Source organism: Neopelma chrysocephalum, unplaced genomic scaffold (genome assembly GCF_003984885.1).
Source record: "Neopelma chrysocephalum unplaced genomic scaffold, ASM398488v2 Primary Assembly neopelma1_130, whole genome shotgun sequence".
Classification (NCBI taxonomy): domain Eukaryota; kingdom Metazoa; phylum Chordata; class Aves; order Passeriformes; family Pipridae; genus Neopelma; species Neopelma chrysocephalum.
The window spans coordinates 154,552-165,063 of NW_020897792.1; the positions used below are offsets into that span (position 1 = coordinate 154,552).

The 10,512-nt window shown below is 49.9% G+C and overlaps 1 protein-coding gene across 3 annotated transcripts in view; it reads left to right on the forward strand.

Moving 5' to 3' along the window:
- Nucleotides 1–10,512, forward strand: part of TWIST2 (twist family bHLH transcription factor 2) — a 30,197-nt gene that overhangs the window by 15,014 nt on the left and 4,671 nt on the right. The window contains exon 3 of one of the 3 annotated variants that reach the window (XM_027698603.1): nucleotides 5,880–5,890. The exons of 1 other annotated variant lie outside the window; for it this stretch is intronic. The gene's annotated coding sequence lies outside the window, so the exon portion shown is untranslated. Of the gene's footprint in view, nucleotides 1–497; nucleotides 584–5,879; nucleotides 5,891–10,512 lie in introns of those variants that run through there. One more of the 3 variants, XM_027698602.1, reaches the window with a different exon arrangement.

Below are 10,512 nucleotides of genomic sequence, written 5' to 3' on the forward strand. Positions count from 1 at the left end.
GTGGCACACTTGTGCCAGCTTCCTTATTCCAGCCCTACCCAGCTGGGGAGCAGCTTGCAAACACTTGGAAGGGAAGGCAGAAAGTCTTTAATGAGTCCCAAACCATTTTTGAAAAATCCATTAGCTATTATTTCAGCTGTGTGACCTCCTGAAGGGACTTTCTAGAGGGCCAGATTATGCAGGCAACTGAAAATATAAATAAGTACAGAAAGGGCAGAGATCACTTTGTTCAGCCAAAGCGTGTGGGATGTCAGGTTAAGCTTCCTGTTGGGTGCATCCCTGCACTTCCAGGAGAGGAGGGTGGCTCAGCATTCCCATTTCACCTTCCAACTTAAGGGAAATTGTCCCACAAGATTGAAAATTGAGCCATGAGAACCAGCCCCTCTCCTGGAGTCCTTCTGCTAAAGCTGCATTTTGTTCCCTCATTTACTGATGTTGATTTAAGTAACTGCTGGTTTTAGGGAGCCTTTAATTTGAGGAACCCATTTACCTTTCAGGTGAGGATGTGGTAAAAACACATCTACTGGAGCATTTCCTAAGAACTGAGGGTCAGGGGGAAGAGGAGCCTCTCTCCAAGTCTCTCTGGATCATCCCTAATGGATGAGCACCAGCTTTACAATATTCCATGTATGTCTATACATGCACACCCATATTTAGTGATTTAGTGCTGCGTGACAGATGTGCATGGATAGAGAACTTCCCCACCCCTGGAAGTGTCCAAGGCCAGGTTGGACAGGGAGCAACCTGGGTTAGTGGGAGGTGTCTCTGCCCGTGGCAGGGGCATGGATTAGATGCCCTTTAAAAGTCTCTTCCAGCCCAAACCATTCTGGGATTTTAATCCACACACTTCTCTAGACAGGACAGACCAAAACTCCCCTTTTCCTTCCCTGCATTCCGTCTGATTCCCTAATTAGCCCTTAAACCTTCCTTTTCAATCAACAATGTACCACCCAGCCCCCAAACATCACACACAGATTTAACCTGGAGAACATAACACGTTTGCTATGTTAGGGAAGGGACAGACTGGAGCTGAGGGGTGAAGCCCCTCATTTAGGGCCCCTCCAGAGCTGAGATTTTTCTGAAAGGCACCAAGTTTTCTTGATCCTTTTGAGAATTCCAGCCCACGCTCATCTCCAAGAGCCTTCAGCATTTAGCTCCTCTTTGAATCTCTTGGAAACACTTAAATCCATAACATACAAGACCAACATAAGTAGGGATAAAGCAACATTTCCAGGTTTGAAATGCATAGCTGGGAGTCCAAGTGAGGACATGAGCTGGGGCAGAGCTGTCCCTGCATGGCCTGGGCCATCTCCAGAGGCTTGTCTGATCCTTGGACTAGACCACAGGCATTGCCTTCCCTAACACATAACAAAACCTTTTGCTGTGCTGCAAACACAAGCCCACGTGTCACACTCAGTTGGACAGAGCAGAGGAGCAGGTCAGCATCAATCAGATGTTTCCATCACCCCTGGAAACATTCCAGGCCAGGTTGGACCGGGTTTGGAGCTGGTTTAGTGGGATGTGTCCCTGCCCATGGCAGGGGGGCGTCGATTAGATGCTGTTTAAAGGTCCCTTCCAACCCAAACCGTTGTGGGATTAATTGCAAACCCAAGCAGAGAAATCCAGCGACAACTTCCGAGCAAGCCCCTGATTCCCAGGAGCACCAGCTCAGCTCAGATCTGCCCATCCCAGACAGCTCGTGACATTCCCGGAGGAGCAGCACTGCCAAAGGCAAAGCACAAAGCCTTTGTTTGGAGCAGATGCTGCAGAGACAGAGCTCCTCTTCCTCCCCCCAGAGCAGGGATTGCATCAGTCCCGCAGTAACTCAGGTTATTATCTCAGTGGGAACCTCCCGGAGTTCAGGCTCAGAGGTTCAAACGAGTCCAGCCTGCAGCTGGCAAACCTAAACAAGACCAGCCAGCTGGTGCTGAGCTGAGTCACTGGCTTGAAAATCTCCACTTAACCCGCTCCTTTCATCCCTGAAGCCCCAAAAACCTGGAGACACACGTCTGCCTTCGGCAGGATGGCAAGGCTCCCAAGGCCCGCGCGCAGCGATTTTCCAGAGCTTTTTTCCTGGGCTGCTGTGTGAGTGCTGCACACAAATCACCTTCCTGGGAGCCACTTGCTGGGCTCTGGGGATTCAGCAGAGCGTGTGCTAAATCCCACCAAAGCCACGTTTGGACATGAGGCATGTGATTAAATACCCCACTAAACACAGAGGAGCAAAGGACACAATGACTTATCTGCTCCTTGAGCAGAGGGATTCCATCTCTGCCTGTTTCTTCCTCCGAGAGTTTGAACTTGGAGTGAGACTGTTTGTCCCCTTTGAAAAGCAGCAGCGAGGGTGTGGTCAGCTTCATTTTACCCCTCGTGAAGCCATAAAATCCAGCAGTGGGATGGGAAAGTGTGAAAGGGGGTCATTTATTTACGGGAAAGCAACACAGAAAGCTGGGGGAGAATAAAAGCAGAATAAAATAAGATTTTTCAAACTGATTAGGTAGTCATTGCATTGGGGATTAAAAGCTGCAGGGGGGTGGTTTATGGAAGTGGAGGCTCTTGGAGCAGAGCAGTGGGTTGGGAAACTCATCCTGGGGAGCTCAGAGCACCATCCTGGTTGGAAATGTGTTGCTGAAGAGGTTGTGAGTAAGGGCTGGATCCCTCTCCAACTCCCCTGCCCAGCATCAGCCCCAGAACACTTTCAGGAAAGCCCATAAAGCAGCTGGCCAAGCTCACGCTGATGGGCTGATGAGTCTTGGAAAAAGGAGTGATTCAGGGTTGCTCAGAGCCTGCACAGGGACCTGTGGGACATTCCCATCTCCTCAGGAGACCGGGATCCTGGATGGCAACATCCAAACCCACAAAAATCCAGACCAAATGTCTCAGCCATGGCCAGCTCAGCCCCTCTGCTGTCGCCTTCCTCTCCCTCTGCTGTCGCCTTCCTCTCCCCCTGCCCCCAGGAGCCACCACAGCCCAAGGTGTCCGAGCAGAGCTGCAAAGCAACACAAACATCCAAGCACTTGTTCAGTCAGAGCCTGCCCAGGAATTGCACACAATCACAGGATCCTTTAGGCTGGAAAAGACCTCTGAGGTCACCGAGTCCAGCCTTTGGCTAGTCACTAGATCAGAGCACTGAGGGCACTTCCAGTCGTTTCCTGAACACCTCCAGGGATGGGGACTCCACCCCCACGGCCCCTTGGCAGCCCATTCCAAAGCCTGACAACCCTTCCCACGATGAAATTCCTCCTGATGTCCAGACTAAACCTCCCCTGGTGCAGCTTGAGGCCACGTCCTCTTGTCCTGAATGTCATAACACGCACCAGAGCTTGGCCAGAAGCACATTTTTCCCCAACGTTGGCTCCTCTCCATCAGTTTTGCTCAAGAAAAAGCCAACTCTCAAAAGATTGGAGCAGGGAATGAACTCCTCCACCTGCACATGGAAATGTCAAACCCAGAGCCAGCGGGGTGACCCTTCTGGAAGGTCAAGCCTAAGTTCTCTTCTGTGGGAAAGCATTAAATAATTCTGATATCAAATACGTGCAGATCCTTGACTGAGCCCAGAATCCTGATGGATTTGAAGCGTAACGAACAAAACCACTCTGAAGAACAGCATAATCAAACAAAACAACAACAAAACCAGTGCTCTGCACACTCCAAAACCTCTGCCAGCCTTGCCTCAGAACACCCAGAGCTGGAAGGCTCAACAAGTCCAACCCCTGGCCTGGCACAGGACACCCCGAGGTGTTGGGCACCCTCAGGAAGCAGAGGCAGTCTTGGGAAAAGGCTGGTGAGGAAAGGAGGAGAGGGAGGAAAGAGGAGGCAGAGCTGCTTACAAACACCAGGGTGGGGCAGGAAGGGGCTCGTTACCCTGAACAGCAACTGAAAGGGTTGAGGCTGAAATCTAAAGGCCTGGCTTTAAGGAGCTTGGTTTAAGGTTTTGAAACCTGGTTTAAGGCTCAGGCTGGATCTCAGGGAAAGGTTCTTCCCCCAGAGGGTGGTCAGGCACTGACCAGGCTCCCCAGGACAGTGTCCAGAGCTCAAGGAGTGTTTGGACAATGCTCTGATGGACAGGGTGGGATTGTTGGGGTGTCCTGGGCAGGGCCAGGAGCTGGACTGGATGATCCTTGGGAGTCCCTTCCAGCTCAGGATAGCCTGATAGCGTGGCCATTCCATCTGCATGGATGGGGAGTTCTCTAAGTTTCCTGAGAAGGAGTAAAGGCTGGAAGAAATGGCCCAGGAGAGATGCAGGACCCAGGATGGCTTTTGCCAGGCTTGTGGCTGCCAGAGCATGGAAAACAGAGGGAAAGAGCCCCAGGGCACTAACAGACAACCAGTGCAAACCTATTCAAATTCCAAGTCACCAGCAGCATTCCCAGAGACAAGGTCTGGCATCAGTCCCATCCAGGGTGCCCAAAGTGCCAGTGGAGATGACCTGGGATGCTCTCCCCAGCCCCACACACCCCGGAGAACCTCACTCCATGCCAAGTGCTCCTTATCCCAGCAGGATTGTTTGTCTTATAAAAATATAAATCCCTGTGCACGAGGGCAATCCCACATATTTTAAAGAGTTGGGCTCCTCTTGCCATAGAACAGGATCAGAGCAGCTTTATTGACAGTAGCAGAGTGAAGGTGGGTTATTCCAAGTGGGAATTTGGCCCCCTGACTTTAATGACGCTGTGGTGATTAATCCCAGATGGAGACATGGCCTGGTCCAATCCCTTCCCAAAGTCCTGGGAGATTAAACACCACCCTTACTCAGAGCCTGGAGGGTATCCTAAAAAACCAGCACCTGCTGTCATAGGAAAGGAGGATGGATTGGGATCAAGGACTTCAAGGAGCTTCAGGGACATGTTTTTCAAAGACTGCAGGGATGATGCTGAAGTAACATCATTCCTCTGCAAACACCTGGGAATGTCACCTGGGGTGGGAGTCTAAAACCTGGGCATGGTGACACTGGGCAAGGAGATAGGGAATCCAGGGAATTCTTCCCACTGAGGGCTTTTTGTGATGCTCTGTGAAGCTCCATAGGTGTAAAAGCAGGATTAAATCCATCCGTGCCTCAGGGAAGCTGCCCCGGAGGCTCTTTGCCACAGCAACAAAGGGAAAACTTTCCTTCCTACTCCAAATGCCCACAAAAAGGGTCTTTTTTTTTCAGCAGTCATCTCCAAGGCTCACTCAGCATTTTGCTTCCCAGAGTCCTATCCTCAAGGACCACACGTTTTGCAGGGAATGAATCCACTGAAAACTAAAACCCCTTGAGTTCCTTTACATGGAGAGAGACAGTGAAGCTGCACCATGAGGGCAAATCCCAAAATAAACCAATTCCAAGGCGGGTGCTGGTGGGTTTTTGGGGTCTCAGGTGGTACAAACACAGAGTGGAGGTGACCTGCCTCATCTTCCCATCACGTCAATCATGCAGAGGAATTATTCCTGGCTATGGGATGCCAATGTCTCTCCCCAGATTTGCTCTGGGGGTCTCTCTTCCCAAATTTGCTCTGGGGGTCTCGCTCCCCAGATTTATTCTGGGATTCTCTCTCCCTAGATTTGCTCTGGGAGCCTCTCTCTCCAAATATGCTCAGGATGGGGTCTCTCTCCCCAAATTTGGGACCACATAGGTCAAGGGGACTATGAGGGCTGGGTGTTGCATGCAGAGGAGACACAGGGAAGAAATCCCTGAATTTGCACTTCCCTGGCTCCAGGATGCCAGTGTCTCTCCCCAGATTTGCTCTGGGGGTGTCTCTCCCAAAATTCAGCATCAAACAGGTCAAGGGACCTGTGAGGGCTGGTGTTGCAAGCAGAGGGGACACGACATTTCCATGGGGAAGAAACCCCTGGGCTTGCACTTCCCTGGCTCCAGCCCGGCCTTCCAAGCGTTCCTGAAGTCCAGCATCTGGAATGTGATGTAATCTGAGGCTTGATGGGCAGCAGCAGCCCACGTCCAGCTGTGCACATCTGGCCTCCAGGTGTTCCAGCTGCTCTTTGTCAGGGACTGTGTGGAACATGAAAAAGCCCCCCGAGTTCGGGAGGCAATCCTACCTGTCCCAGGGATTGTTCCCAGAAGCCCTCAACATTCCATGGATTTTATGGCTCTGCTTGTTAGTGGGTGGCCCCAAGGTTTTTTGGTCGGTTTTTTTTAAATCATTATTTTATTTAAATTGAGGAGTTTGAACCATAAATTCTGTTAAAACCAGGATTTTTCCTTGCTATTAATTCACCTGGCGTTAATCCACTGAGTCATTGGTATCATCCTCTCCCTGATTTACTCCCAGGAGTAGATGTTACTACAGAATCTTTGTGCTGCCCACATGAAAATTAGGCAGATTTGGAATTTTGGATAATTGAAAATTAGCTGGAGATGAAAATTGATCCTCCTTGTGCTCCTCCTATGTCTGGACAGAGCAAGACTTGCTCCTAAAGAATTTAATCTGTCCAGAGATTGGTAAAATGGGTCTCATCCATGGGGAAAGACCTGCTGGTGCAGGTCCAGTCCTGGAGCATCCCCCGGGGATTCTGCTGCTCCTGAGGTTTGCTGCACCCAGGAAAACTGGGAGAGCAGGGAAACTTCTGGCTGAGCAGGCCAGAGACAAAGAGTTCTCTTGGAAAAAGAATAAAGCCCCAGATGGATAGATTTATTTTTAGGGAAGGTGTTTGTCCCCGAATTTGTGTTATTTTGGCAGGAAGGCAGAGGGGGAGGAGAAAACTCCCTGCTCTTCCCAAAGGGGTGTTTTTAGAGTCCACTTCTTATCCCGGTTGTGTTTATCCCCGAAAGGACAGACTGGGACCTTGGGCACATTTCACATCCTAAACTAACCCCCCTCAGCTTTCAAGCTGTGTTTGTGCAGGATGAGATCTGAAGGAGGTTTTTCCTAGGAAGTGTCAGGCCCACCCAGAACCTTGTGCCCTCACCCTTGGCCTGAGCCTCCTCAGCCTCAGAGCCCCTCTTTAGGGCCACCTCTGTGTCAGTGCAGGTTCTCCATCTCAACCCCGTGTACTTCCCGAGAAGAACAACCTGTTCCCTGCCTTTTTTCCCACTCCCTGCTGCTTATTCCACACCTTTCTTCTGTGCCTGCTGTGTGTTTGGCTCAGGGGGTGGAGATGAGCCAAGGGGACACGTTATGAGCTCTTTTAGCCGGGAGGGCTGTTGGTGGCTCTCCCTGTCCCCTCACCCTCCCATGGCTCAGGAGATGCTGGTGGTTGCTCCTGTGAGCTTCCATGATCCTTCCAAACTGCTTTTTTCCTGCCTTTTTCCAACTGCTCATTAGCAGCTTCCTCCTCTTGGCAATTCCTTGCTTTTCCAGTCATGTGCTGCCAAGGTTTTAAAAAGGGGCTCCCACCAACCTGCCTCCTCCCCACCACAGCTGCCCCCAGCCCCCCTCAGGCTGTGGAGGAGTGTTGGGATGAGGGAAATGTGCCTTTGGAGGAGGGTCCTTCCTGTCTAAAGCTTTTCCCACCCCCAGTTTAGAGCTGATTTTATTTTTGTTTGAATTTTCTGGCGAGGGAGGGACACCTTGGAGCAAACATTCCTGACTGTCCAGAGGTTGTGCAGGGAGGAAGGACACAACACGGGAACTCGGAGCATCCCAGCAGCAAAATGCTTCCTTGCTCAGCATTCCCTTCTCCTCTCCAGCTCTGGGGGACTGATTTGAGCTGGAATGGTGAAGAACTGGCCTTTTCTAGGTGTTTTGGGTCCCAAAATGTAAGTTTTTCTGCGGGAAGTGTTTGGCAGGTCCCTGGGCATGATGGAGGCCACTTTGGCTTTCTCCTCTTGATGTCTTCTTCTACAGGGTTCATTCCATCCATCCATCCATCCATCCATTCATTCATTCCAGGCCAGGTTAGAGCAACCTGGGCTAGTGGAAGGTGTCCCTGCCCATGGCAGGGGATGGAATGAGATGAGCTGTAAGGTCTCTCCCAACCCAAACCATCCTGGAATTCTCTGGCTGGCCGTGGGCACCATTAACTCTTTCTGCAGCTGTAGAAGGAAAGAAAAAAAAAAGATTTAAAGCAATATTATCGAGTCATTTCAGTCAACATTGGTTGCTTCCCGATATTGGACTTATTTGGGAAAAAAAAAAACAAGGAATCACAGGATCAATTAGGTTGGAAAAGACCTCTGAGACACAGTCCAACCCACAATCACTCCACTTCTCCCTGCTCTGGGTGTTATTTAGGATTTAGGTGAGAAACACCCCAAAAATCCAGAGATTTTGTCTGGTTTTAGACGTTCATGGTGGGAAACACCCCAAAAATCCAGTGTGGGGGGAAACACCCCAAAAATCCAAGGATTTCTGCTGGGTTTAGCCTTTCATGAAGGGAAACACCCCAAAAATCCAGGGATTTCTACTGAGTTTAATGTTTTATAAGGGGGAAGACCCCAAAAATCCAGAGATTTCTGCTGATTTTACAGTTTTGTGGGGGAAACCCCCCAAAAATCCAGGGATTTCTGCTGGGTTTAGCCTTTTGGGAGGGGAAACATCCCAAAAATCCGGAGATTTCTGTTGGGTTTAACCTTTCATGAGGGGAAACCCCCCCAAAATCCAGGAATTTCTGGTGAGTTTAGTGTTTTATAAGGGGAAAGACCCCAAAAATCCAGGGATTTCTGTTTGGTTTAGCCTTTTGTGGAGGAAACACCCCAAAAAATGAAAGCGTTTCTGCTGGGTTTAGCCTTTTGGGAGGGGAAATCCCCCAGAAATCCAGGGATTTCTGCTTGGTTTAGCCTTTTGTGGAGGAAACACCCCAAAAAATGAAAGAGTTTCTGCTGGGTTTAGCCTTTTGGGAGGGGAAACACCCCAAAAATCCGGGGATTTCTGGTGAGTTTAGTGTTTTCTGAGGGGAAACACCCCAAAAAATTCAGGGATTTCTGCTGGCTATAGCCTTTTGTGGGGGAAACACCCCAAAAATCAAGGTCCTGCTGCTGAGCAAGGTGGTATTTTTCCTAAAAAGTTGCATTTTTTGCACCATCCAACTCACAGAAATATTTTAAATTTAAAAAAAGGCCAGTCTTAAATTTAAATAAATATATATTTCAATTAAACAAGCTCCAATTTGAACAAATTTGATCAATTTAAATTTAAACAAGGCCAGGCTGGACAGGGCTCGGTCCTAGACCAGGACCTGGTCTAGTGGAAGGTGTCTCTGCCCATGGAATGAGATGGGCTTTAAGATCCTTTCCAACCCAAAACAGTCTGGAATTCTGGGATTCTATGAAATATGTGCTACCATCCTTTTTGGCTCCATTTGACAGCTCCATAAGATTGGGAATATCCCTTTGGTGACCCTGCAGCAATCCATAGACCAGCACATCCCTTCTTCCTCCAACTTTGCTATAAAAACCTCTGGGAATACATCAAAGCATTGAGCAGGAATACAACACCTGCAGATGGGGTTTTCCCAGCCTTGAACACAACAGGGTCCCGTGTTTCCATCCCTATGGAATCCATGAGGGATTCAGCTGAAGTTCTCCATGTGGTTTAGGTCGGGTTGGAGCCCTTTTTGGCAGGAGTGGGTTGGAATTAGATGATCCCTAAAGTCCCTTCCAACCCTAACCACTCCATGATTCCATGATCCTGTGATTCCAGCTCCTGTCAGCCACCACCTCTCCTCCATCCTAACACATCCCTGCTGCTTCCCAGAGATAAAAGCCAAGCCAAAGCAACTCCCTGTGACTCCTGCCTTCAGTTTGGATCATCCAGCTCCCAGGAGCACTCAGCCCCGTGCAGAGCTGGAAAGGAGATTTTGGGAGGCTCACAATGAGGTCAAAACGACCTTAATTCCCTCCAGGTCCAGGTGGGATTCTGCTTTCCAAACTGGGAATGCTGCCTTCCAGCTTTCCAGCCTCCAACACCCAGTCCCGGGGATGCCGTCGGCGTTTTTGGAGCACGGCTCTTTTCCACTCTTCCCATACACCAAAACAGCTGGAATATTTTTTTACCCAGCTCTAGAAAACAAAAACAATGGCAAAAAAAGAGGAATCATTGTCGGGCGGGCATGGAAAATTTTCAGCTGGAGCAGCACGAGTTTCAGGATGTTTTGGAGCGGATCAGAACACCCCGGGATGCTGGAAGGGGAAGTGGACCAGCATGAGCAGGGATATTCCCACTGGTCCATGCCAGGTGGTTTTTTAGAGCAGTCATTCCCAAAACAGCTGGGAATGCTGGTCTCTGCTTCATGGGCATGGGATGAAGGGCTGAATTAGGGGGGTTTGGCAGGGAGCACCTCGTGTAGGTGAGGAAAACCTGAGAATTAGGGGATTTCTGTGTCCCCAGCAAGACCCTCCTGGGGATCCCAGACCTCTGCACTTCAAGCTGTCCCAAAGGTCTGAATGTCCATCCCTTGGCTGGCAAACCTGGGGATGGGTTGGATCACTGAGGGGGGGAGAGAGGAGGATGGGATGATTATGGAGAGAGAAGGATGGGATGGTTATGGAGAGAGGAGGATGGGATTGTTGTGGAGAGAAGAGGATGGGATAGTTGTGGAGAGAGAGGAGGATGTGATGGTTATGGAGAGAGGAGGATG